Source organism: Castor canadensis, chromosome 10, assembly GCF_047511655.1.
Source record: "Castor canadensis chromosome 10, mCasCan1.hap1v2, whole genome shotgun sequence".
Taxonomy (NCBI): domain Eukaryota; kingdom Metazoa; phylum Chordata; class Mammalia; order Rodentia; family Castoridae; genus Castor; species Castor canadensis.
In genome coordinates, this window is record NC_133395.1 from 87177986 (window position 1) to 87202162 (window position 24177).

General features: G+C 67.7%; 10 non-coding genes across 10 annotated transcripts; all 10 read right to left on the reverse strand.

Moving 5' to 3' along the window:
- Positions 1–1663: 1663 nt before the first annotated feature.
- On the reverse strand, positions 1664–1782 carry LOC141412556 (5S ribosomal RNA). The gene has a single exon (XR_012437398.1). It is a non-coding gene; the product is annotated as a 5S ribosomal RNA (ribosomal RNA).
- Positions 1783–3941: 2159 nt separating this feature from the next.
- LOC141413454 (5S ribosomal RNA) lies at positions 3942–4060 on the reverse strand. Its single transcript, XR_012438246.1, has one exon. It is a non-coding gene; the product is annotated as a 5S ribosomal RNA (ribosomal RNA).
- A 2147-nt stretch (positions 4061–6207) lies between these two features.
- LOC141413455 (5S ribosomal RNA) lies at positions 6208–6326 on the reverse strand. Its single transcript, XR_012438247.1, has one exon. It is a non-coding gene; the product is annotated as a 5S ribosomal RNA (ribosomal RNA).
- Positions 6327–8471: 2145 nt separating this feature from the next.
- LOC141413456 (5S ribosomal RNA) lies at positions 8472–8590 on the reverse strand. The gene has a single exon (XR_012438248.1). It is a non-coding gene; the product is annotated as a 5S ribosomal RNA (ribosomal RNA).
- Positions 8591–10755: 2165 nt separating this feature from the next.
- LOC141413458 (5S ribosomal RNA) lies at positions 10756–10874 on the reverse strand. Its single transcript, XR_012438250.1, has one exon. It is a non-coding gene; the product is annotated as a 5S ribosomal RNA (ribosomal RNA).
- Positions 10875–13014: 2140 nt separating this feature from the next.
- On the reverse strand, positions 13015–13133 carry LOC141413459 (5S ribosomal RNA). The gene has a single exon (XR_012438251.1). It is a non-coding gene; the product is annotated as a 5S ribosomal RNA (ribosomal RNA).
- Positions 13134–15300: 2167 nt separating this feature from the next.
- On the reverse strand, positions 15301–15419 carry LOC141413460 (5S ribosomal RNA). Its single transcript, XR_012438252.1, has one exon. It is a non-coding gene; the product is annotated as a 5S ribosomal RNA (ribosomal RNA).
- A 2163-nt stretch (positions 15420–17582) lies between these two features.
- On the reverse strand, positions 17583–17701 carry LOC141413461 (5S ribosomal RNA). The gene has a single exon (XR_012438253.1). It is a non-coding gene; the product is annotated as a 5S ribosomal RNA (ribosomal RNA).
- A 2151-nt stretch (positions 17702–19852) lies between these two features.
- LOC141413462 (5S ribosomal RNA) lies at positions 19853–19971 on the reverse strand. The gene has a single exon (XR_012438254.1). It is a non-coding gene; the product is annotated as a 5S ribosomal RNA (ribosomal RNA).
- A 2141-nt stretch (positions 19972–22112) lies between these two features.
- LOC141412937 (5S ribosomal RNA) lies at positions 22113–22231 on the reverse strand. The gene has a single exon (XR_012437779.1). It is a non-coding gene; the product is annotated as a 5S ribosomal RNA (ribosomal RNA).
- Between the last annotated feature and the right edge of the window lie 1946 nt (positions 22232–24177).

Sequence of the window (24177 nt, forward strand, 5' to 3'; positions counted from 1 at the left end):
CTCCGCCCTCCTCCACACTCAGGGCCTGGGGCTGCGGGGCTGAATCGTGAGGCTTTCCAGCCCAGGACTTCACCTCTGGCCCCTTTCACACCCGGGATCTTGGGAAGAAGAAACAAAACCAAACACAGCCAAAGCCATCTCCTCCGACCCGGGGCCCCTCCACATCCCTTCCGATCCCGGGTTCCTGCCGGCCTCCCGGGGCGTTTCTCCCAGGCAGGCCTTCGCGGCCACTACACGGGGCTGAGCACTCGAGTCCTCGGGCGTCACGGGGCCCGCGGCCACGCCAAGCACGCACGACTCCCGGGTCTCGTCTGCTCCTGGGTGCCCTGGGCCTCTTCCCTGTGCCGCTGCTGGGTCTTGTGCCCCTGCTTGGCCTCCTTCAGACCCGGCCCCGTGCTACGCGGCCACGTGCTACAGGATCGTGCCAGCAGAACTGGCCCTGGCTGAGCCCCGTACCCACCCTCCTGCCATCCCTGGCCCTGCTAGCAAATGGCAGAGATCCTCTGGCCTCCGAGCCCAGACAAAAATCCTGATGCAGTTGGCCGAGGGGCCGCAAACCAAGGCTTCGCTTGTTCCCGCTCAGGCCCCAGCCATACCCTCTTGTCCTTCGGCTGCTCGTGTGTGGGGTGGGGGAGAGGAGGGTGCGTCCCCGTGCGTGCGTGCGTGGTCTGGGTGTCTCTGCGTGGTGTGTGTGTGTGTGTGTGTGTGTGTTAGATGCCGTGCCTGGTGTAGGTGGGGAAGAGCAAGCCCTCACGCACAGAGCCCCATCACACACTGGGGCCGGGCCGAGGGGGTCAATCTGCTCGGCCTGATTGCGTTGGGCATACATTGCAGAAGGTGGGTTTTCCAAGGCGGAGCAGAGGGTCCCGGCACCTGAGGTTGTCCACGGGGAGAATGTCTGTTCCACGGGGGCAAGCGGTCCCTTCCGTCGTGCCCAAGCCCATGTGACCCCGAAGGCCAGGTGGCCCCGGTCCTTGAGCTGACTGAGGAGTGCTTTGAGACCCGGAGGGTGGCACAGGCGACTGGGCGCCAGCGGCGGCCCTCCCTCCCTTTGAGCGGGACGGGGAGCTGCCGCTGGCATCCGGAGCTCTGGCGGCCTGCGCCCTCTGTCCCTGTGACCGCAGGCTCTGCCGTGGGAGGCGGGATCCCACGTAGAGGTCGCGCGCTGGCTGCCCTGTCTTGGGTTGAGCGACGGAGGGCGACGTGGAGCAGCACCCGACTGAGGCTCCCTGCTTCTCTGTCCCCTGGCGTCTTGCCCTGGACCCAGTGCACCACCTTGTGGCGAGCCCAGGTGTGGCGCGTCCCGCTGTGGGGCCCGCTGGGGTGCAGGACCCACTTTCTCATGGCTTCCGCACGTCCCTCCCCGCCCGCCTGGAGGGCAGTTGGGGAGCGGTCCCCAACGTGGCCTGGGACCAACCTCGCTGGTGACCCGTGTCGCGGGCGCGCGCCCCAGGAGAGTGTGGGGAGGGGAGAGGATTCGGGGACGTAGCTGTGAGGATTCGGTGTGCGTGGGTCTGGCGGGTGGCCCGGACGGGGTCGGGGTCGTGGTCACGGTGGGTCGTTGTGGTGGTGGTGGTGGTGGTGCTGGGGGTGGTGGTGGTGGTGGGGGGGTGGTGGCGAAGTCCCCGAAGACAAAAGGAGCAGCGAGGGAGGGAGGAGCAAAAGCCTACAGCACCCGGTATTCCCAGGCGGTCTCCCATCCAAGTACTAACCAAGCCCGACCCTGCTTAGCTTCCGAGATCAGACGAGATCGGGCGCGTTCAGGGTGGTATGGCCGTAGACGCTAGCCGCCGCCTCCGGGAGCCCCAAGAGCCTGCCGAGGGCCCCGGCGTGCGTCTCCACGCTGCTCTCCTGGCACGGCTGGGAGTCCGGGTGGGGGCTGGCAGCCCGGGGCCAGCGGCCAGAGGCCCCGCGCGCCTGCTCGGGCAGCCGGTCTCACCCAGGTGGCCGCTGGGTGGCTTTCTTCCCGAGGTGTCCTGCTGCCAGGACGAGGGTCAAGTTTTCTCGGGGGAAAATTTCTCAGTGCTCTCGGGCGCTTGTTCTTCTGGGAATGTCCACTGCTGTGGCCAAGGCGGGGGACGCACAGCTCGGGCCAGGGCAAGCAGCCGCCCTCCTCCGTCGCCTCCTGGAGCCGTATCCTTGGGTGGGTGCGTGGCTCCCAGCGGAGGTCTCGGGGACCCTTCCGGTCCTCTTCGTCCGGAAAGCGCCACTGCCCCTCCAGCCCATCAGGAAAACGGCAGCCGCGCCCTTCGCCGACCCGCTCCGCCCTCCTCCACACTCAGGGCCTGGGGCTGCGGGGCTGAATCGTGAGGCTTTCCAGCCCAGGACTTCACCTCTGGCCCCTTTCACACCCGGGATCTTGGGAAGAAGAAACAAAACCAAACACAGCCAAAGCCATCTCCTCCGACCCGGGGCCCCTCCACATCCCTTCCGATCCCGGGTTCCTGCCGGCCTCCCGGGGCGTTTCTCCCAGGCAGGCCTTCGCGGCCACTACACGGGGCTGAGCACTCGAGTCCTCGGGCGTCACGGGGCCCGCGGCCACGCCAAGCACGCACGACTCCCGGGTCTCGTCTGCTCCTGGGTGCCCTGGGCCTCTTCCCTGTGCCGCTGCTGGGTCTTGTGCCCCTGCTTGGCCTCCTTCAGACCCGGCCCCGTGCTACGCGGCCACGTGCTACAGGATCGTGCCAGCAGAACTGGCCCTGGCTGAGCCCCGTACCCACCCTCCTGCCATCCCTGGCCCTGCTAGCAAATGGCAGAGATCCTCTGGCCTCCGAGCCCAGACAAAAATCCTGATGCAGTTGGCCGAGGGGCCGCAAACCAAGGCTTCGCTTGTTCCCGCTCAGGCCCCAGCCATACCCTCTTGTCCTTCGGCTGCTCGTGTGTGGGGTGGGGGAGAGGAGGGTGCGTCCCCGTGCGTGCGTGCGTGGTCTGGGTGTCTCTGCGTGGTGTGTGTGTGTGTGTGTGTGTGTGTGTGTGTGTGTGTGTTAGATGCCGTGCCTGGTGTAGGTGGGGAAGAGCAAGCCCTCACGCACAGAGCCCCATCACACACTGGGGCCGGGCCGAGGGGGTCAATCTGCTCGGCCTGATTGCGTTGGGCATACATTGCAGAAGGTGGGTTTTCCAAGGCGGAGCAGAGGGTCCCGGCACCTGAGGTTGTCCACGGGGAGAATGTCTGTTCCACGGGGGCAAGCGGTCCCTTCCGTCGTGCCCAAGCCCATGTGACCCCGAAGGCCAGGTGGCCCCGGTCCTTGAGCTGACTGAGGAGTGCTTTGAGACCCGGAGGGTGGCACAGGCGACTGGGCGCCAGCGGCGGCCCTCCCTCCCTTTGAGCGGGACGGGGAGCTGCCGCTGGCATCCGGAGCTCTGGCGGCCTGCGCCCTCTGTCCCTGTGACCGCAGGCTCTGCCGTGGGAGGCGGGATCCCACGTAGAGGTCGCGCGCTGGCTGCCCTGTCTTGGGTTGAGCGACGGAGCGCGACGTGGAGCAGCACCCGACTGAGGCTCCCTGCTTCTCTGTCCCCTGGCGTCTTGCCCTGGACCCAGTGCACCACCTTGTGGCGAGCCCAGGTGTGGCGCGTCCCGCTGTGGGGCCCGCTGGGGTGCAGGACCCACTTTCTCATGGCTTCCGCACGTCCCTCCCCGCCCGCCTGGAGGGCAGTTGGGGAGCGGTCCCCAACGTGGCCTGGGACCAACCTCGCTGGTGACCCGTGTCGCGGGCGCGCGCCCCAGGAGAGTGTGGGGAGGGGAGAGGATTCGGGGACGTAGCTGTGAGGATTCGGTGTGCGTGGGTCTGGCGGGTGGCCCGGACGGGGTCGGGGTCGTGGTCACGGTGGGTCGTTGTGGTGGTGGTGGTGGTGGTGGTGCTGGGGGTGGTGGTGGTGGTGGGGGGGGTGGTGGCGAAGTCCCCGAAGACAAAAGGAGCAGCGAGGGAGGGAGGAGCAAAAGCCTACAGCACCCGGTATTCCCAGGCGGTCTCCCATCCAAGTACTAACCAGGCCCGACCCTGCTTAGCTTCCGAGATCAGACGAGATCGGGCGCGTTCAGGGTGGTATGGCCGTAGACGCTAGCCGCCGCCTCCGGGAGCCCCAAGAGCCTGCCGAGGGCCCCGGCGTGCGTCTCCACGCTGCTCTCCTGGCACGGCTGGGAGTCCGGGTGGGGGCTGGCAGCCCGGGGCCAGCGGCCAGAGGCCCCACGCGCCTGCTCGGGCAGCCGGTCTCGCCCAGGTGGCCGCTGGGTGGCTTTCTTCCCGAGGTGTCCTGCTGCCAGGACGAGGGTCAAGTTTTCTCGGGGGAAAATTTCTCAGTGCTCTCGGGCGCTTGTTCTTCTGGGAATGTCCACTGCTGTGGCCAAGGCGGGGGACGCACAGCTCGGGCCAGGGCAAGCAGCCGCCCTCCTCCGTCGCCTCCTGGAGCCGTATCCTTGGGTGGGTGCGTGGCTCCCAGCGGAGGTCTCGGGGACCCTTCCGGTCCTCTTCGTCCGGAAAGCGCCACTGCCCCTCCAGCCCATCAGGAAAACGGCAGCCGCGCCCTTCGCCGACCCGCTCCGCCCTCCTCCACACTCAGGGCCTGGGGCTGCGGGGCTGAATCGTGAGGCTTTCCAGCCCAGGACTTCACCTCTGGCCCCTTTCACACCCGGGATCTTGGGAAGAAGAAACAAAACCAAACACAGCCAAAGCCATCTCCTCCGACCCGGGGCCCCTCCACATCCCTTCCGATCCCGGGTTCCTGCCGGCCTCCCGGGGCGTTTCTCCCAGGCAGGCCTTCGCGGCCACTACACGGGGCTGAGCACTCGAGTCCTCGGGCGTCACGGGGCCCGCGGCCACGCCAAGCACGCACGACTCCCGGGTCTCGTCTGCTCCTGGGTGCCCTGGGCCTCTTCCCTGTGCCGCTGCTGGGTCTTGTGCCCCTGCTTGGCCTCCTTCAGACCCGGCCCCGTGCTACGCGGCCACGTGCTACAGGATCGTGCCAGCAGAACTGGCCCTGGCTGAGCCCCGTACCCACCCTCCTGCCATCCCTGGCCCTGCTAGCAAATGGCAGAGATCCTCTGGCCTCCGAGCCCAGACAAAAATCCTGATGCAGTTGGCCGAGGGGCCGCAAACCAAGGCTTCGCTTGTTCCCGCTCAGGCCCCAGCCATACCCTCTTGTCCTTCGGCTGCTCGTGTGTGGGGTGGGGGAGAGGAGGGTGCGTCCCCGTGCGTGCGTGCGTGGTCTGGGTGTCTCTGCGTGGTGTGTGTGTGTGTGTGTGTGTGTGTGTTAGATGCCGTGCCTGGTGTAGGTGGGGAAGAGCAAGCCCTCACGCACAGAGCCCCATCACACACTGGGGCCGGGCCGAGGGGGTCAATCTGCTCGGCCTGATTGCGTTGGGCATACATTGCAGAAGGTGGGTTTTCCAAGGCGGAGCAGAGGGTCCCGGCACCTGAGGTTGTCCACGGGGAGAATGTCTGTTCCACGGGGGCAAGCGGTCCCTTCCGTCGTGCCCAAGCCCATGTGACCCCGAAGGCCAGGTGGCCCCGGTCCTTGAGCTGACTGAGGAGTGCTTTGAGACCCGGAGGGTGGCACAGGCGACTGGGCGCCAGCGGCGGCCCTCCCTCCCTTTGAGCGGGACGGGGAGCTGCCGCTGGTATCCGGAGCTCTGGCGGCCTGCGCCCTCTGTCCCTGTGACCGCAGGCTCTGCCGTGGGAGGCGGGATCCCACGTAGAGGTCGCGCGCTGGCTGCCCTGTCTTGGGTTGAGCGACGGAGGGCGACGTGGAGCAGCACCCGACTGAGGCTCCCTGCTTCTCTGTCCCCTGGCGTCTTGCCCTGGACCCAGTGCACCACCTTGTGGCGAGCCCAGGTGTGGCGCGTCCCGCTGTGGGGCCCGCTGGGGTGCAGGACCCACTTTCTCATGGCTTCCGCACGTCCCTCCCCGCCCGCCTGGAGGGCAGTTGGGGAGCGGTCCCCAACGTGGCCTGGGACCAACCTCGCTGGTGACCCGTGTCGCGGGCGCGCGCCCCAGGAGAGTGTGGGGAGGGGAGAGGATTCGGGGACGTAGCTGTGAGGATTCGGTGTGCGTGGGTCTGGCGGGTGGCCCGGACGGGGTCGGGGTCGTGGTCACGGTGGGTCGTTGTGGTGGTGGTGGTGGTGGTGGTGCTGGGGGTGGTGGTGGTGGTGGGGGGGGTGGTGGCGAAGTCCCCGAAGACAAAAGGAGCAGCGAGGGAGGGAGGAGCAAAAGCCTACAGCACCCGGTATTCCCAGGCGGTCTCCCATCCAAGTACTAACCAGGCCCGACCCTGCTTAGCTTCCGAGATCAGACGAGATCGGGCGCGTTCAGGGTGGTATGGCCGTAGACGCTAGCCGCCGCCTCCGGGAGCCCCAAGAGCCTGCCGAGGGCCCCGGCGTGCGTCTCCACGCTGCTCTCCTGGCACGGCTGGGAGTCCGGGTGGGGGCTGGCAGCCCGGGGCCAGCGGCCAGAGGCCCCGCGCGCCTGCTCGGGCAGCCGGTCTCGCCCAGGTGGCCGCTGGGTGGCTTTCTTCCCGAGGTGTCCTGCTGCCAGGACGAGGGTCAAGTTTTCTCGGGGGAAAATTTCTCAGTGCTCTCGGGCGCTTGTTCTTCTGGGAATGTCCACTGCTGTGGCCAAGGCGGGGGACGCACAGCTCGGGCCAGGGCAAGCAGCCGCCCTCCTCCGTCGCCTCCTGGAGCCGTATCCTTGGGTGGGTGCGTGGCTCCCAGCGGAGGTCTCGGGGACCCTTCCGGTCCTCTTCGTCCGGAAAGCGCCACTGCCCCTCCAGCCCATCAGGAAAACGGCAGCCGCGCCCTTCGCCGACCCGCTCCGCCCTCCTCCACACTCAGGGCCTGGGGCTGCGGGGCTGAATCGTGAGGCTTTCCAGCCCAGGACTTCACCTCTGGCCCCTTTCACACCCGGGATCTTGGGAAGAAGAAACAAAACCAAACACAGCCAAAGCCATCTCCTCCGACCCGGGGCCCCTCCACATCCCTTCCGATCCCGGGTTCCTGCCGGCCTCCCGGGGCGTTTCTCCCAGGCAGGCCTTCGCGGCCACTACACGGGGCTGAGCACTCGAGTCCTCGGGCGTCACGGGGCCCGCGGCCACGCCAAGCACGCACGACTCCCGGGTCTCGTCTGCTCCTGGGTGCCCTGGGCCTCTTCCCTGTGCCGCTGCTGGGTCTTGTGCCCCTGCTTGGCCTCCTTCAGACCCGGCCCCGTGCTACGCGGCCACGTGCTACAGGATCGTGCCAGCAGAACTGGCCCTGGCTGAGCCCCGTACCCACCCTCCTGCCATCCCTGGCCCTGCTAGCAAATGGCAGAGATCCTCTGGCCTCCGAGCCCAGACAAAAATCCTGATGCAGTTGGCCGAGGGGCCGCAAACCAAGGCTTCGCTTGTTCCCGCTCAGGCCCCAGCCATACCCTCTTGTCCTTCGGCTGCTCGTGTGTGGGGTGGGGGAGAGGAGGGTGCGTCCCCGTGCGTGCGTGCGTGGTCTGGGTGTCTCTGCGTGGTGTGTGTGTGTGTGTGTGTGTGTGTTAGATGCCGTGCCTGGTGTAGGTGGGGAAGAGCAAGCCCTCACGCACAGAGCCCCATCACACACTGGGGCCGGGCCGAGGGGGTCAATCTGCTCGGCCTGATTGCGTTGGGCATACATTGCAGAAGGTGGGTTTTCCAAGGCGGAGCAGAGGGTCCCGGCACCTGAGGTTGTCCACGGGGAGAATGTCTGTTCCACGGGGGCAAGCGGTCCCTTCCGTCGTGCCCAAGCCCATGTGACCCCGAAGGCCAGGTGGCCCCGGTCCTTGAGCTGACTGAGGAGTGCTTTGAGACCCGGAGGGTGGCACAGGCGACTGGGCGCCAGCGGCGGCCCTCCCTCCCTTTGAGCGGGACGGGGAGCTGCCGCTGGTATCCGGAGCTCTGGCGGCCTGCGCCCTCTGTCCCTGTGACCGCAGGCTCTGCCGTGGGAGGCGGGATCCCACGTAGAGGTCGCGCGCTGGCTGCCCTGTCTTGGGTTGAGCGACGGAGGGCGACGTGGAGCAGCACCCGACTGAGGCTCCCTGCTTCTCTGTCCCCTGGCGTCTTGCCCTGGACCCAGTGCACCACCTTGTGGCGAGCCCAGGTGTGGCGCGTCCCGCTGTGGGGCCCGCTGGGGTGCAGGACCCACTTTCTCATGGCTTCCGCACGTCCCTCCCCGCCCGCCTGGAGGGCAGTTGGGGAGCGGTCCCCAACGTGGCCTGGGACCAACCTCGCTGGTGACCCGTGTCGCGGGCGCGCGCCCCAGGAGAGTGTGGGGAGGGGAGAGGATTCGGGGACGTAGCTGTGAGGATTCGGTGTGCGTGGGTCTGGCGGGTGGCCCGGACGGGGTCGGGGTCGTGGTCACAGTGGGTCGTTGTGGTGGTGGTGGTGGTGGTGGTGCTGGGGGTGGTGGTGGTGGTGGGGGGGGTGGTGGCGAAGTCCCCGAAGACAAAAGGAGCAGCGAGGGAGGGAGGAGCAAAAGCCTACAGCACCCGGTATTCCCAGGCGGTCTCCCATCCAAGTACTAACCAGGCCCGACCCTGCTTAGCTTCCGAGATCAGACGAGATCGGGCGCGTTCAGGGTGGTATGGCCGTAGACGCTAGCCGCCGCCTCCGGGAGCCCCAAGAGCCTGCCGAGGGCCCCGGCGTGCGTCTCCACGCTGCTCTCCTGGCACGGCTGGGAGTCCGGGTGGGGGCTGGCAGCCCGGGGCCAGCGGCCAGAGGCCCCGCGCGCCTGCTCGGGCAGCCGGTCTCGCCCAGGTGGCCGCTGGGTGGCTTTCTTCCCGAGGTGTCCTGCTGCCAGGACGAGGGTCAAGTTTTCTCGGGGGAAAATTTCTCAGTGCTCTCGGGCGCTTGTTCTTCTGGGAATGTCCACTGCTGTGGCCAAGGCGGGGGACGCACAGCTCGGGCCAGGGCAAGCAGCCGCCCTCCTCCGTCGCCTCCTGGAGCCGTATCCTTGGGTGGGTGCGTGGCTCCCAGCGGAGGTCTCGGGGACCCTTCCGGTCCTCTTCGTCCGGAAAGCGCCACTGCCCCTCCAGCCCATCAGGAAAACGGCAGCCGCGCCCTTCGCCGACCCGCTCCGCCCTCCTCCACACTCAGGGCCTGGGGCTGCGGGGCTGAATCGTGAGGCTTTCCAGCCCAGGACTTCACCTCTGGCCCCTTTCACACCCGGGATCTTGGGAAGAAGAAACAAAACCAAACACAGCCAAAGCCATCTCCTCCGACCCGGGGCCCCTCCACATCCCTTCCGATCCCGGGTTCCTGCCGGCCTCCCGGGGCGTTTCTCCCAGGCAGGCCTTCGCGGCCACTACACGGGGCTGAGCACTCGAGTCCTCGGGCGTCACGGGGCCCGCGGCCACGCCAAGCACGCACGACTCCCGGGTCTCGTCTGCTCCTGGGTGCCCTGGGCCTCTTCCCTGTGCCGCTGCTGGGTCTTGTGCCCCTGCTTGGCCTCCTTCAGACCCGGCCCCGTGCTACGCGGCCACGTGCTACAGGATCGTGCCAGCAGAACTGGCCCTGGCTGAGCCCCGTACCCACCCTCCTGCCATCCCTGGCCCTGCTAGCAAATGGCAGAGATCCTCTGGCCTCCGAGCCCAGACAAAAATCCTGATGCAGTTGGCCGAGGGGCCGCAAACCAAGGCTTCGCTTGTTCCCGCTCAGGCCCCAGCCATACCCTCTTGTCCTTCGGGTGCTCGTGTGTGGGGTGGGGGAGAGGAGGGTGCGTCCCCGTGCGTGCGTGCGTGGTCTGGGTGTCTCTGCGTGGTGTGTGCGTGTGTGTGTGTGTGTGTGTGTGTGTGTGTGTGTGTGTTAGATGCCGTGCCTGGTGTAGGTGGGGAAGAGCAAGCCCTCACGCACAGAGCCCCATCACACACTGGGGCCGGGCCGAGGGGGTCAATCTGCTCGGCCTGATTGCGTTGGGCATACATTGCAGAAGGTGGGTTTTCCAAGGCGGAGCAGAGGGTCCCGGCACCTGAGGTTGTCCACGGGGAGAATGTCTGTTCCACGGGGGCAAGCGGTCCCTTCCGTCGTGCCCAAGCCCATGTGACCCCGAAGGCCAGGTGGCCCCGGTCCTTGAGCTGACTGAGGAGTGCTTTGAGACCCGGAGGGTGGCACAGGCGACTGGGCGCCAGCGGCGGCCCTCCCTCCCTTTGAGCGGGACGGGGAGCTGCCGCTGGCATCCGGAGCTCTGGCGGCCTGCGCCCTCTGTCCCTGTGACCGCAGGCTCTGCCGTGGGAGGCGGGATCCCACGTAGAGGTCGCGCGCTGGCTGCCCTGTCTTGGGTTGAGCGACGGAGCGCGACGTGGAGCAGCACCCGACTGAGGCTCCCTGCTTCTCTGTCCCCTGGCGTCTTGCCCTGGACCCAGTGCACCACCTTGTGGCGAGCCCAGGTGTGGCGCGTCCCGCTGTGGGGCCCGCTGGGGTGCAGGACCCACTTTCTCATGGCTTCCGCACGTCCCTCCCCGCCCGCCTGGAGGGCAGTTGGGGAGCGGTCCCCAACGTGGCCTGGGACCAACCTCGCTGGTGACCCGTGTCGCGGGCGCGCGCCCCAGGAGAGTGTGGGGAGGGGAGAGGATTCGGGGACGTAGCTGTGAGGATTCGGTGTGCGTGGGTCTGGCGGGTGGCCCGGACGGGGTCGGGGTCGTGGTCACGGTGGGTCGTTGTGGTGGTGGTGGTGGTGGTGGTGCTGGGGGTGGTGGTGGTGGTGGGGGGGGTGGTGGCGAAGTCCCCGAAGACAAAAGGAGCAGCGAGGGAGGGAGGAGCAAAAGCCTACAGCACCCGGTATTCCCAGGCGGTCTCCCATCCAAGTACTAACCAGGCCCGACCCTGCTTAGCTTCCGAGATCAGACGAGATCGGGCGCGTTCAGGGTGGTATGGCCGTAGACGCTAGCCGCCGCCTCCGGGAGCCCCAAGAGCCTGCCGAGGGCCCCGGCGTGCGTCTCCACGCTGCTCTCCTGGCACGGCTGGGAGTCCGGGTGGGGGCTGGCAGCCCGGGGCCAGCGGCCAGAGGCCCCGCGCGCCTGCTCGGGCAGCCGGTCTCGCCCAGGTGGCCGCTGGGTGGCTTTCTTCCCGAGGTGTCCTGCTGCCAGGACGAGGGTCAAGTTTTCTCGGGGGAAAATTTCTCAGTGCTCTCGGGCGCTTGTTCTTCTGGGAATGTCCACTGCTGTGGCCAAGGCGGGGGACGCACAGCTCGGGCCAGGGCAAGCAGCCGCCCTCCTCCGTCGCCTCCTGGAGCCGTATCCTTGGGTGGGTGCGTGGCTCCCAGCGGAGGTCTCGGGGACCCTTCCGGTCCTCTTCGTCCGGAAAGCGCCACTGCCCCTCCAGCCCATCAGGAAAACGGCAGCCGCGCCCTTCGCCGACCCGCTCCGCCCTCCTCCACACTCAGGGCCTGGGGCTGCGGGGCTGAATCGTGAGGCTTTCCAGCCCAGGACTTCACCTCTGGCCCCTTTCACACCCGGGATCTTGGGAAGAAGAAACAAAACCAAACACAGCCAAAGCCATCTCCTCCGACCCGGGGCCCCTCCACATCCCTTCCAATCCCGGGTTCCTGCCGGCCTCCCGGGGCGTTTCTCCCAGGCAGGCCTTCGCGGCCACTACACGGGGCTGAGCACTCGAGTCCTCGGGCGTCACGGGGCCCGCGGCCACGCCAAGCACGCACGACTCCCGGGTCTCGTCTGCTCCTGGGTGCCCTGGGCCTCTTCCCTGTGCCGCTGCTGGGTCTTGTGCCCCTGCTTGGCCTCCTTCAGACCCGGCCCCGTGCTACGCGGCCACGTGCTACAGGATCGTGCCAGCAGAACTGGCCCTGGCTGAGCCCCGTACCCACCCTCCTGCCATCCCTGGCCCTGCTAGCAAATGGCAGAGATCCTCTGGCCTCCGAGCCCAGACAAAAATCCTGATGCAGTTGGCCGAGGGGCCGCAAACCAAGGCTTCGCTTGTTCCCGCTCAGGCCCCAGCCATACCCTCTTGTCCTTCGGCTGCTCGTGTGTGGGGTGGGGGAGAGGAGGGTGCGTCCCCGTGCGTGCGTGCGTGGTCTGGGTGTCTCTGCGTGGTGTGTGTGTGTGTGTGTGTGTGTGTTAGATGCCGTGCCTGGTGTAGGTGGGGAAGAGCAAGCCCTCACGCACAGAGCCCCATCACACACTGGGGCCGGGCCGAGGGGGTCAATCTGCTCGGCCTGATTGCGTTGGGCATACATTGCAGAAGGTGGGTTTTCCAAGGCGGAGCAGAGGGTCCCGGCACCTGAGGTTGTCCACGGGGAGAATGTCTGTTCCACGGGGGCAAGCGGTCCCTTCCGTCGTGCCCAAGCCCATGTGACCCCGAAGGCCAGGTGGCCCCGGTCCTTGAGCTGACTGAGGAGTGCTTTGAGACCCGGAGGGTGGCACAGGCGACTGGGCGCCAGCGGCGGCCCTCCCTCCCTTTGAGCGGGACGGGGAGCTGCCGCTGGCATCCGGAGCTCTGGCGGCCTGCGCCCTCTGTCCCTGTGACCGCAGGCTCTGCCGTGGGAGGCGGGATCCCACGTAGAGGTCGCGCGCTGGCTGCCCTGTCTTGGGTTGAGCGACGGAGGGCGACGTGGAGCAGCACCCGACTGAGGCTCCCTGCTTCTCTGTCCCCTGGCGTCTTGCCCTGGACCCAGTGCACCACCTTGTGGCGAGCCCAGGTGTGGCGCGTCCCGCTGTGGGGCCCGCTGGGGTGCAGGACCCACTTTCTCATGGCTTCCGCACGTCCCTCCCCGCCCGCCTGGAGGGCAGTTGGGGAGCGGTCCCCAACGTGGCCTGGGACCAACCTCGCTGGTGACCCGTGTCGCGGGCGCGCGCCCCAGGAGAGTGTGGGGAGGGGAGAGGATTCGGGGACGTAGCTGTGAGGATTCGGTGTGCGTGGGTCTGGCGGGTGGCCCGGACGGGGTCGGGGTCGTGGTCACGGTGGGTCGTTGTGGTGGTGGTGGTGGTGGTGCTGGGGGTGGTGGTGGTGGGGGGGGGTGGTGGCGAAGTCCCCGAAGACAAAAGGAGCAGCGAGGGAGGGAGGAGCAAAAGCCTACAGCACCCGGTATTCCCAGGCGGTCTCCCATCCAAGTACTAACCAGGCCCGACCCTGCTTAGCTTCCGAGATCAGACGAGATCGGGCGCGTTCAGGGTGGTATGGCCGTAGACGCTAGCCGCCGCCTCCGGGAGCCCCAAGAGCCTGCCGAGGGCCCCGGCGTGCGTCTCCACGCTGCTCTCCTGGCACGGCTGGGAGTCCGGGTGGGGGCTGGCAGCCCGGGGCCAGCGGCCAGAGGCCCCGCGCGCCTGCTCGGGCAGCCGGTCTCGCCCAGGTGGCCGCTGGGTGGCTTTCTTCCCGAGGTGTCCTGCTGCCAGGACGAGGGTCAAGTTTTCTCGGGGGAAAATTTCTCAGTGCTCTCGGGCGCTTGTTCTTCTGGGAATGTCCACTGCTGTGGCCAAGGCGGGGGACGCACAGCTCGGGCCAGGGCAAGCAGCCGCCCTCCTCCGTCGCCTCCTGGAGCCGTATCCTTGGGTGGGTGCGTGGCTCCCAGCGGAGGTCTCGGGGACCCTTCCGGTCCTCTTCGTCCGGAAAGCGCCACTGCCCCTCCAGCCCATCAGGAAAACGGCAGCCGCGCCCTTCGCCGACCCGCTCCGCCCTCCTCCACACTCAGGGCCTGGGGCTGCGGGGCTGAATCGTGAGGCTTTCCAGCCCAGGACTTCACCTCTGGCCCCTTTCACACCCGGGATCTTGGGAAGAAGAAACAAAACCAAACACAGCCAAAGCCATCTCCTCCGACCCGGGGCCCCTCCACATCCCTTCCGATCCCGGGTTCCTGCCGGCCTCCCGGGGCGTTTCTCCCAGGCAGGCCTTCGCGGCCACTACACGGGGCTGAGCACTCGAGTCCTCGGGCGTCACGGGGCCCGCGGCCACGCCAAGCACGCACGACTCCCGGGTCTCGTCTGCTCCTGGGTGCCCTGGGCCTCTTCCCTGTGCCGCTGCTGGGTGTTGTGCCCCTGCTTGGCCTCCTTCAGACCCGGCCCCGTGCTACGCGGCCACGTGCTACAGGATCGTGCCAGCAGAACTGGCCCTGGCTGAGCCCCGTACCCACCCTCCTGCCATCCCTGGCCCTGCTAGCAAATGGCAGAGATCCTCTGGCCTCCGAGCCCAGACAAAAATCCTGATGCAGTTGGCTGAGGGGCCGCAAACCAAGGCTTCGCTTGTTCCCGCTCAGGCCCCAGCCATACCCTCTTGTCCTTCGGCTGCTCGTGTGTGGGGTGGGGGAGAGGAGGGTGCGTCCCCGTGCGTGCGTGCGTGGTCTGGGTGTCTCTGCGTGGTGTGTGCGTGTGTGTGTGTGTGTGTGTGTGTGTGTGTGTGTGTGTGTTAGATGCCGTGCCTGGTGTAGGTGGGGAAGAGCAAGCCCTCACGCACAGAGCCCCATCACACACTGGGGCCGGGCCGAGGGGGTCAATCTGCTCGGCCTGATTGCGTTGGGCATACATTGCAGAAGGTGGGTTTTCCAAGGCGGAGCAGAGGGTCCCGGCACCTGAGGTTGTCCACGGGGAGAATGTCTGTTCCACGGGGGCAAGCGGTCCCTTCCGTCGTGCCCAAGCCCATGTGACCCCGAAGGCCAGGTGGCCCCGGTCCTTGAGCTGACTGAGGAGTGCTTTGAGACCCGGAGGGTGGCACAGGCGACTGGGCGCCAGCGGCGGCCCTCCCTCCCTTTGAGCGGGACGGGGAGCTGCCGCTGGCATCCGGAGCTCTGGCGGCCTGCGCCCTCTGTCCCTGTGACCGCAGGCTCTGCCGTGGGAGGCGGGATCCCACGTAGAGGTCGCGCGCTGGCTGCCCTGTCTTGGGTTGAGCGACGGAGCGCGACGTGGAGCAGCACCCGACTGAGGCTCCCTGCTTCTCTGTCCCCTGGCGTCTTGCCCTGGACCCAGTGCACCACCTTGTGGCGAGCCCAGGTGTGGCGCGTCCCGCTGTGGGGCCCGCTGGGGTGCAGGACCCACTTTCTCATGGCTTCCGCACGTCCCTCCCCGCCCGCCTGGAGGGCAGTTGGGGAGCGGTCCCCAACGTGGCCTGGGACCAACCTCGCTGGTGACCCGTGTCGCGGGCGCGCGCCCCAGGAGAGTGTGGGGAGGGGAGAGGATTCGGGGACGTAGCTGTGAGGATTCGGTGTGCGTGGGTCTGGCGGGTGGCCCGGACGGGGTCGGGGTCGTGGTCACGGTGGGTCGTTGTGGTGGTGGTGGTGGTGGTGGTGCTGGGGGTGGTGGTGGTGGTGGGGGGGGTGGTGGCGAAGTCCCCGAAGACAAAAGGAGCAGCGAGGGAGGGAGGAGCAAAAGCCTACAGCACCCGGTATTCCCAGGCGGTCTCCCATCCAAGTACTAACCAGGCCCGACCCTGCTTAGCTTCCGAGATCAGACGAGATCGGGCGCGTTCAGGGTGGTATGGCCGTAGACGCTAGCCGCCGCCTCCGGGAGCCCCAAGAGCCTGCCGAGGGCCCCGGCGTGCGTCTCCACGCTGCTCTCCTGGCACGGCTGGGAGTCCGGGTGGGGGCTGGCAGCCCGGGGCCAGCGGCCAGAGGCCCCGCGCGCCTGCTCGGGCAGCCGGTCTCGCCCAGGTGGCCACTGGGTGGCTTTCTTCCCGAGGTGTCCTGCTGCCAGGACGAGGGTCAAGTTTTCTCGGGGGAAAATTTCTCAGTGCTCTCGGGCGCTTGTTCTTCTGGGAATGTCCACTGCTGTGGCCAAGGCGGGGGACGCACAGCTCGGGCCAGGGCAAGCAGCCGCCCTCCTCCGTCGCCTCCTGGAGCCGTATCCTTGGGTGGGTGCGTGGCTCCCAGCGTAGGTCTCGGGGACCCTTCCGGTCCTCTTCGTCCGGAAAGCGCCACTGCCCCTCCAGCCCATCAGGAAAACGGCAGCCGCGCCCTTCGCCGACCCGCTCCGCCCTCCTCCACACTCAGGGCCTGGGGCTGCGGGGCTGAATCGTGAGGCTTTCCAGCCCAGGACTTCACCTCTGGCCCCTTTCACACCCGGGATCTTGGGAAGAAGAAACAAAACCAAACACAGCCAAAGCCATCTCCTCCGACCCGGGGCCCCTCCACATCCCTTCCGATCCCGGGTTCCTGCCGGCCTCCCGGGGCGTTTCTCCCAGGCAGGCCTTCGCGGCCACTACACGGGGCTGAGCACTCGAGTCCTCGGGCGTCACGGGGCCCGCGGCCACGCCAAGCACGCACGACTCCCGGGTCTCGTCTGCTCCTGGGTGCCCTGGGCCTCTTCCCTGTGCCGCTGCTGGGTCTTGTGCCCCTGCTTGGCCTCCTTCAGACCCGGCCCCGTGCTACGCGGCCACGTGCTACAGGATCGTGCCAGCAGAACTGGCCCTGGCTGAGCCCCGTACCCACCCTCCTGCCATCCCTGGCCCTGCTAGCAAATGGCAGAGATCCTCTGGCCTCCGAGCCCAGACAAAAATCCTGATGCAGTTGGCCGAGGGGCCGCAAACCAAGGCTTCGCTTGTTCCCGCTCAGGCCCCAGCCATACCCTCTTGTCCTTCGGCTGCTCGTGTGTGGGGTGGGGGAGAGGAGGGTGCGTCCCCGTGCGTGCGTGCGTGGTCTGGGTGTCTCTGCGTGGTGTGTGTGTGTGTGTGTGTGTGTGTGTGTGTGTGTGTGTGTGTTAGATGCCGTGCCTGGTGTAGGTGGGGAAGAGCAAGCCCTCACGCACAGAGCCCCATCACACACTGGGGCCGGGCCGAGGGGGTCAATCTGCTCGGCCTGATTGCGTTGGGCATACATTGCAGAAGGTGGGTTTTCCAAGGCGGAGCAGAGGGTCCCGGCACCTGAGGTTGTCCACGGGGAGAATGTCTGTTCCACGGGGGCAAGCGGTCCCTTCCGTCGTGCCCAAGCCCATGTGACCCCGAAGGCCAGGTGGCCCCGGTCCTTGAGCTGACTGAGGAGTGCTTTGAGACCCGGAGGGTGGCACAGGCGACTGGGCGCCAGCGGCGGCCCTCCCTCCCTTTGAGCGGGACGGGGAGCTGCCGCTGGCATCCGGAGCTCTGGCGGCCTGCGCCCTCTGTCCCTGTGACCGCAGGCTCTGCCGTGGGAGGCGGGATCCCACGTAGAGGTCGCGCGCTGGCTGCCCTGTCTTGGGTTGAGCGACGGAGCGCGACGTGGAGCAGCACCCGACTGAGGCTCCCTGCTTCTCTGTCCCCTGGCGTCTTGCCCTGGACCCAGTGCACCACCTTGTGGCGAGCCCAGGTGTGGCGCGTCCCGCTGTGGGGCCCGCTGGGGTGCAGGACCCACTTTCTCATGGCTTCCGCACGTCCCTCCCCGCCCGCCTGGAGGGCAGTTGGGGAGCGGTCCCCAACGTGGCCTGGGACCAACCTCGCTGGTGACCCGTGTCGCGGGCGCGCGCCCCAGGAGAGTGTGGGGAGGGGAGAGGATTCGGGGACGTAGCTGTGAGGATTCGGTGTGCGTGGGTCTGGCGGGTGGCCCGGACGGGGTCGGGGTCGTGGTCACGGTGGGTCGTTGTGGTGGTGGTGGTGGTGGTGGTGCTGGGGGTGGTGGTGGTGGTGGGGGGGGTGGTGGCGAAGTCCCCGAAGACAAAAGGAGCAGCGAGGGAGGGAGGAGCAAAAGCCTACAGCACCCGGTATTCCCAGGCGGTCTCCCATCCAAGTACTAACCAGGCCCGACCCTGCTTAGCTTCCGAGATCAGACGAGATCGGGCGCGTTCAGGGTGGTATGGCCGTAGACGCTAGCCGCCGCCTCCGGGAGCCCCAAGAGCCTGCCGAGGGCCCCGGCGTGCGTCTCCACGCTGCTCTCCTGGCACGGCTGGGAGTCCGGGTGGGGGCTGGCAGCCCGGGGCCAGCGGCCAGAGGCCCCGCGCGCCTGCTCGGGCAGCCGGTCTCGCCCAGGTGGCCGCTGGGTGGCTTTCTTCCCGAGGTGTCCTGCTGCCAGGACGAGGGTCAAGTTTTCTCGGGGGAAAATTTCTCAGTGCTCTCGGGCGCTTGTTCTTCTGGGAATGTCCACTGCTGTGGCCAAGGCGGGGGACGCACAGCTCGGGCCAGGGCAAGCAGCCGCCCTCCTCCGTCGCCTCCTGGAGCCGTATCCTTGGGTGGGTGCGTGGCTCCCAGCGGAGGTCTCGGGGACCCTTCCGGTCCTCTTCGTCCGGAAAGCGCCACTGCCCCTCCAGCCCATCAGGAAAACGGCAGCCGCGCCCTTCGCCGACCCGCTCCGCCCTCCTCCACACTCAGGGCCTGGGGCTGCGGGGCTGAATCGTGAGGCTTTCCAGCCCAGGACTTCACCTCTGGCCCCTTTCACACCCGGGATCTTGGGAAGAAGAAACAAAACCAAACACAGCCAAAGCCATCTCCTCCGACCCGGGGCCCCTCCACATCCCTTCCGATCCCGGGTTCCTGCCGGCCTCCCGGGGCGTTTCTCCCAGGCAGGCCTTCGCGGCCACTACACGGGGCTGAGCACTCGAGTCCTCGGGCGTCACGGGGCCCGCGGCCACGCCAAGCACGCACGACTCCCGGGTCTCGTCTGCTCCTGGGTGCCCTGGGCCTCTTCCCTGTGCCGCTGCTGGGTCTTGTGCCCCTGCTTGGCCTCCTTCAGACCCGGCCCCGTGCTACGCGGCCACGTGCTACAGGATCGTGCCAGCAGAACTGGCCCTGGCTGAGCCCCGTACCCACCCTCCTGCCATCCCTGGCCCTGCTAGCAAATGGCAGAGATCCTCTGGCCTCCGAGCCCAGACAAAAATCCTGATGCAGTTGGCCGAGGGGCCGCAAACCAAGGCTTCGCTTGTTCCCGCTCAGGCCCCAGCCATACCCTCTTGTCCTTCGGCTGCTCGTGTGTGGGGTGGGGGAGAGGAGGGTGCGTCCCCGTGCGTGCGTGCGTGGTCTGGGTGTCTCTGCGTGGTGTGTGTGTGTGTGTGTGTGTGTGTGTGTGTTAGATGCCGTGCCTGGTGTAGGTGGGGAAGAGCAAGCCCTCACGCACAGAGCCCCATCACACACTGGGGCCGGGCCGAGGGGGTCAATCTGCTCGGCCTGATTGCGTTGGGCATACATTGCAGAAGGTGGGTTTTCCAAGGCGGAGCAGAGGGTCCCGGCACCTGAGGTTGTCCACGGGGAGAATGTCTGTTCCACGGGGGCAAGCGGTCCCTTCCGTCGTGCCCAAGCCCATGTGACCCCGAAGGCCAGGTGGCCCCGGTCCTTGAGCTGACTGAGGAGTGCTTTGAGACCCGGAGGGTGGCACAGGCGACTGGGCGCCAGCGGCGGCCCTCCCTCCCTTTGAGCGGGACGGGGAGCTGCCGCTGGCATCCGGAGCTCTGGCGGCCTGCGCCCTCTGTCCCTGTGACCGCAGGCTCTGCCGTGGGAGGCGGGATCCCACGTAGAGGTCGCGCGCTGGCTGCCCTGTCTTGGGTTGAGCGACGGAGCGCGACGTGGAGCAGCACCCGACTGAGGCTCCCTGCTTCTCTGTCCCCTGGCGTCTTGCCCTGGACCCAGTGCACCACCTTGTGGCGAGCCCAGGTGTGGCGCGTCCCGCTGTGGGGCCCGCTGGGGTGCAGGACCCACTTTCTCATGGCTTCCGCACGTCCCTCCCCGCCCGCCTGGAGGGCAGTTGGGGAGCGGTCCCCAACGTGGCCTGGGACCAACCTCGCTGGTGACCCGTGTCGCGGGCGCGCGCCCCAGGAGAGTGTGGGGAGGGGAGAGGATTCGGGGACGTAGCTGTGAGGATTCGGTGTGCGTGGGTCTGGCGGGTGGCCCGGACGGGGTCGGGGTCGTGGTCACGGTGGGTCGTTGTGGTGGTGGTGGTGGTGGTGGTGCTGGGGGTGGTGGTGGTGGTGGGGGGGGTGGTGGCGAAGTCCCCGAAGACAAAAGGAGCAGCGAGGGAGGGAGGAGCAAAAGCCTACAGCACCCGGTATTCCCAGGCGGTCTCCCATCCAAGTACTAACCAGGCCCGACCCTGCTTAGCTTCCGAGATCAGACGAGATCGGGCGCGTTCAGGGTGGTATGGCCGTAGACGCTAGCCGCCGCCTCCGGGAGCCCCAAGAGCCTGCCGAGGGCCCCGGCGTGCGTCTCCACGCTGCTCTCCTGGCACGGCTGGGAGTCCGGGTGGGGGCTGGCAGCCCGGGGCCAGCGGCCAGAGGCCCCGCGCGCCTGCTCGGGCAGCCGGTCTCGCCCAGGTGGCCGCTGGGTGGCTTTCTTCCCGAGGTGTCCTGCTGCCAGGACGAGGGTCAAGTTTTCTCGGGGGAAAATTTCTCAGTGCTCTCGGGCGCTTGTTCTTCTGGGAATGTCCACTGCTGTGGCCAAGGCGGGGGACGCACAGCTCGGGCCAGGGCAAGCAGCCGCCCTCCTCCGTCGCCTCCTGGAGCCGTATCCTTGGGTGGGTGCGTGGCTCCCAGCGGAGGTCTCAGGGACCCTTCCGGTCCTCTTCGTCCGGAAAGCGCCACTGCCCCTCCAGCCCATCAGGAAAACGGCAGCCGCGCCCTTCGCCGACCCGCTCCGCCCTCCTCCACACTCAGGGCCTGGGGCTGCGGGGCTGAATCGTGAGGCTTTCCAGCCCAGGACTTCACCTCTGGCCCCTTTCACACCCGGGATCTTGGGAAGAAGAAACAAAACCAAACACAGCCAAAGCCATCTCCTCCGACCCGGGGCCCCTCCACATCCCTTCCGATCCCGGGTTCCTGCCGGCCTCCCGGGGCGTTTCTCCCAGGCAGGCCTTCGCGGCCACTACACGGGGCTGAGCACTCGAGTCCTCGGGCGTCACGGGGCCCGCGGCCACGCCAAGCACGCACGACTCCCGGGTCTCGTCTGCTCCTGGGTGCCCTGGGCCTCTTCCCTGTGCCGCTGCTGGGTCTTGTGCCCCTGCTTGGCCTCCTTCAGACCCGGCCCCGTGCTACGCGGCCACGTGCTACAGGATCGTGCCAGCAGAACTGGCCCTGGCTGAGCCCCGTACCCACCCTCCTGCCATCCCTGGCCCTGCTAGCAAATGGCAGAGATCCTCTGGCCTCCGAGCCCAGACAAAAATCCTGATGCAGTTGGCCGAGGGGCCGCAAACCAAGGCTTCGCTTGTTCCCGCTCAGGCCCCAGCCATACCCTCTTGTCCTTCGGCTGCTCGTGTGTGGGGTGGGGGAGAGGAGGGTGCGTCCCCGTGCGTGCGTGCGTGGTCTGGGTGTCTCTGCGTGGTGTGTGTGTGTGTGTGTGTGTGTGTTAGATGCCGTGCCTGGTGTAGGTGGGGAAGAGCAAGCCCTCACGCACAGAGCCCCATCACACACTGGGGCCGGGCCGAGGGGGTCAATCTGCTCGGCCTGATTGCGTTGGGCATACATTGCAGAAGGTGGGTTTTCCAAGGCGGAGCAGAGGGTCCCGGCACCTGAGGTTGTCCACGGGGAGAATGTCTGTTCCACGGGGGCAAGCGGTCCCTTCCGTCGTGCCCAAGCCCATGTGACCCCGAAGGCCAGGTGGCCCCGGTCCTTGAGCTGACTGAGGAGTGCTTTGAGACCCGGAGGGTGGCACAGGCGACTGGGCGCCAGCGGCGGCCCTCCCTCCCTTTGAGCGGGACGGGGAGCTGCCGCTGGCATCCGGAGCTCTGGCGGCCTGCGCCCTCTGTCCCTGTGACCGCAGGCTCTGCCGTGGGAGGCGGGATCCCACGTAGAGGTCGCGCGCTGGCTGCCCTGTCTTGGGTTGAGCGACGGAGGGCGACGTGGAGCAGCACCCGACTGAGGCTCCCTGCTTCTCTGTCCCCTGGCGTCTTGCCCTGGACCCAGTGCACCACCTTGTGGCGAGCCCAGGTGTGGCGCGTCCCGCTGTGGGGCCCGCTGGGGTGCAGGACCCACTTTCTCATGGCTTCCGCACGTCCCTCCCCGCCCGCCTGGAGGGCAGTTGGGGAGCGGTCCCCAACGTGGCCTGGGACCAACCTCGCTGGTGACCCGTGTCGCGGGCGCGCGCCCCAGGAGAGTGTGGGGAGGGGAGAGGATTCGGGGACGTAGCTGTGAGGATTCGGTGTGCGTGGGTCTGGCGGGTGGCCCGGACGGGGTCGGGGTCGTGGTCACGGTGGGTCGTTGTGGTGGTGGTGGTGGTGGTGCTGGGGGTGGTGGTGGTGGTGGGGGGGTGGTGGCGAAGTCCCCGAAGACAAAAGGAGCAGCGAGGGAGGGAGGAGCAAAAGCCTACAGCACCCGGTATTCCCAGGCGGTCTCCCATCCAAGTACTAACCAGGTCCGACCCTGCTTAGCTTCCGACATCAGACGAGATCGGGCGCGTTCAGGGTGGTATGGCCGTAGACGCTAGCCGCCGCCTCCGGGAGCCCCAAGAGCCTGCCGAGGGCCCCGGCGTGCGTCTCCACGCTGCTCTCCTGGCACGGCTGGGAGTCCGGGTGGGGGCTGGCAGCCCGGGGCCAGCGGCCAGAGGCCCCGCGCGCCTGCTCGGGCAGCCGGTCTCGCCCAGGTGGCCGCTGGGTGGCTTTCTTCCCGAGGTGTCCTGCTGCCAGGACGAGGGTCAAGTTTTCTCGGGGGAAAATTTCTCAGTGCTCTCGGGCGCTTGTTCTTCTGGGAATGTCCACTGCTGTGGCCAAGGCGGGGGACGCACAGCTCGGGCCAGGGCAAGCAGCCGCCCTCCTCCGTCGCCTCCTGGAGCCGTATCCTTGGGTGGGTGCGTGGCTCCCAGCGGAGGTCTCGGGGACCCTTCCGGTCCTCTTCGTCCGGAAAGCGCCACTGCCCCTCCAGCCCATCAGGAAAACGGCAGCCGCGCCCTTCGCCGACCCGCTCCGCCCTCCTCCACACTCAGGGCCTGGGGCTGCGGGGCTGAATCGTGAGGCTTTCCAGCCCAGGACTTCACCTCTGGCCCCTTTCACACCCGGGATCTTGGGAAGAAGAAACAAAACCAAACACAGCCAAAGCCATCTCCTCCGACCCGGGGCCCCTCCACATCCCTTCCGATCCCGGGTTCCTGCCGGCCTCCCGGGGCGTTTCTCCCAGGCAGGCCTTCGCGGCCACTACACGGGGCTGAGCACTCGAGTCCTCGGGCGTCACGGGGCCCGCGGCCACGCCAAGCACGCACGACTCCCGGGTCTCGTCTGCTCCTGGGTGCCCTGGGCCTCTTCCCTGTGCCGCTGCTGGGTCTTGTGCCCCTGCTTGGCCTCCTTCAGACCCGGCCCCGTGCTACGCGGCCACGTGCTACAGGATCGTGCCAGCAGAACTGGCCCTGGCTGAGCCCCGTACCCACCCTCCTGCCATCCCTGGCCCTGCTAGCAAATGGCAGAGATCCTCTGGCCTCCGAGCCCAGACAAAAATCCTGATGCAGTTGGCCGAGGGGCCGCAAACCAAGGCTTCGCTTGTTCCCGCTCAGGCCCCAGCCATACCCTCTTGTCCTTCGGCTGCTCGTGTGTGGGGTGGGGGAGAGGAGGGTGCGTCCCCGTGCGTGCGTGCGTGGTCTGGGTGTCTCTGCGTGGTGTGTGTGTGTGTGTGTGTGTGTGTGTGTGTGTGTGTGTGTTAGATGCCGTGCCTGGTGTAGGTGGGGAAGAGCAAGCCCTCACGCACAGAGCCCCATCACACACTGGGGCCGGGCCGAGGGGGTCAATCTGCTCGGCCTGATTGCGTTGGGCATACATTGCAGAAGGTGGGTTTTCCAAGGCGGAGCAGAGGGTCCCGGCACCTGAGGTTGTCCACGGGGAGAATGTCTGTTCCACGGGGGCAAGCGGTCCCTTCCGTCGTGCCCAAGCCCATGTGACCCCGAAGGCCAGGTGGCCCCGGTCCTTGAGCTGACTGAGGAGTGCTTTGAGACCCGGAGGGTGGCACAGGCGACTGGGCGCCAGCGGCGGCCCTCCCTCCCTTTGAGCGGGACGGGGAGCTGCCGCTGGCATCCGGAGCTCTGGCGGCCTGCGCCCTCTGTCCCTGTGACCGCAGGCTCTGCCGTGGGAGGCGGGATCCCACGTAGAGGTCGCGCGCTGGCTGCCCTGTCTTGGGTTGAGCGACGGAGGGCGACGTGGAGCAGCACCCGACTGAGGCTCCCTGCTTCTCTGTCCCCTGGCGTCTTGCCCTGGACCCAGTGCACCACCTTGTGGCGAGCCCAGGTGTGGCGCGTCCCGCTGTGGGGCCCGCTGGGGTGCAGGACCCACTTTCTCATGGCTTCCGCACGTCCCTCCCCGCCCGCCTGGAGGGCAGTTGGGGAGCGGTCCCCAACGTGGCCTGGGACCAACCTCGCTGGTGACCCGTGTCGCGGGCGCGCGCCCCA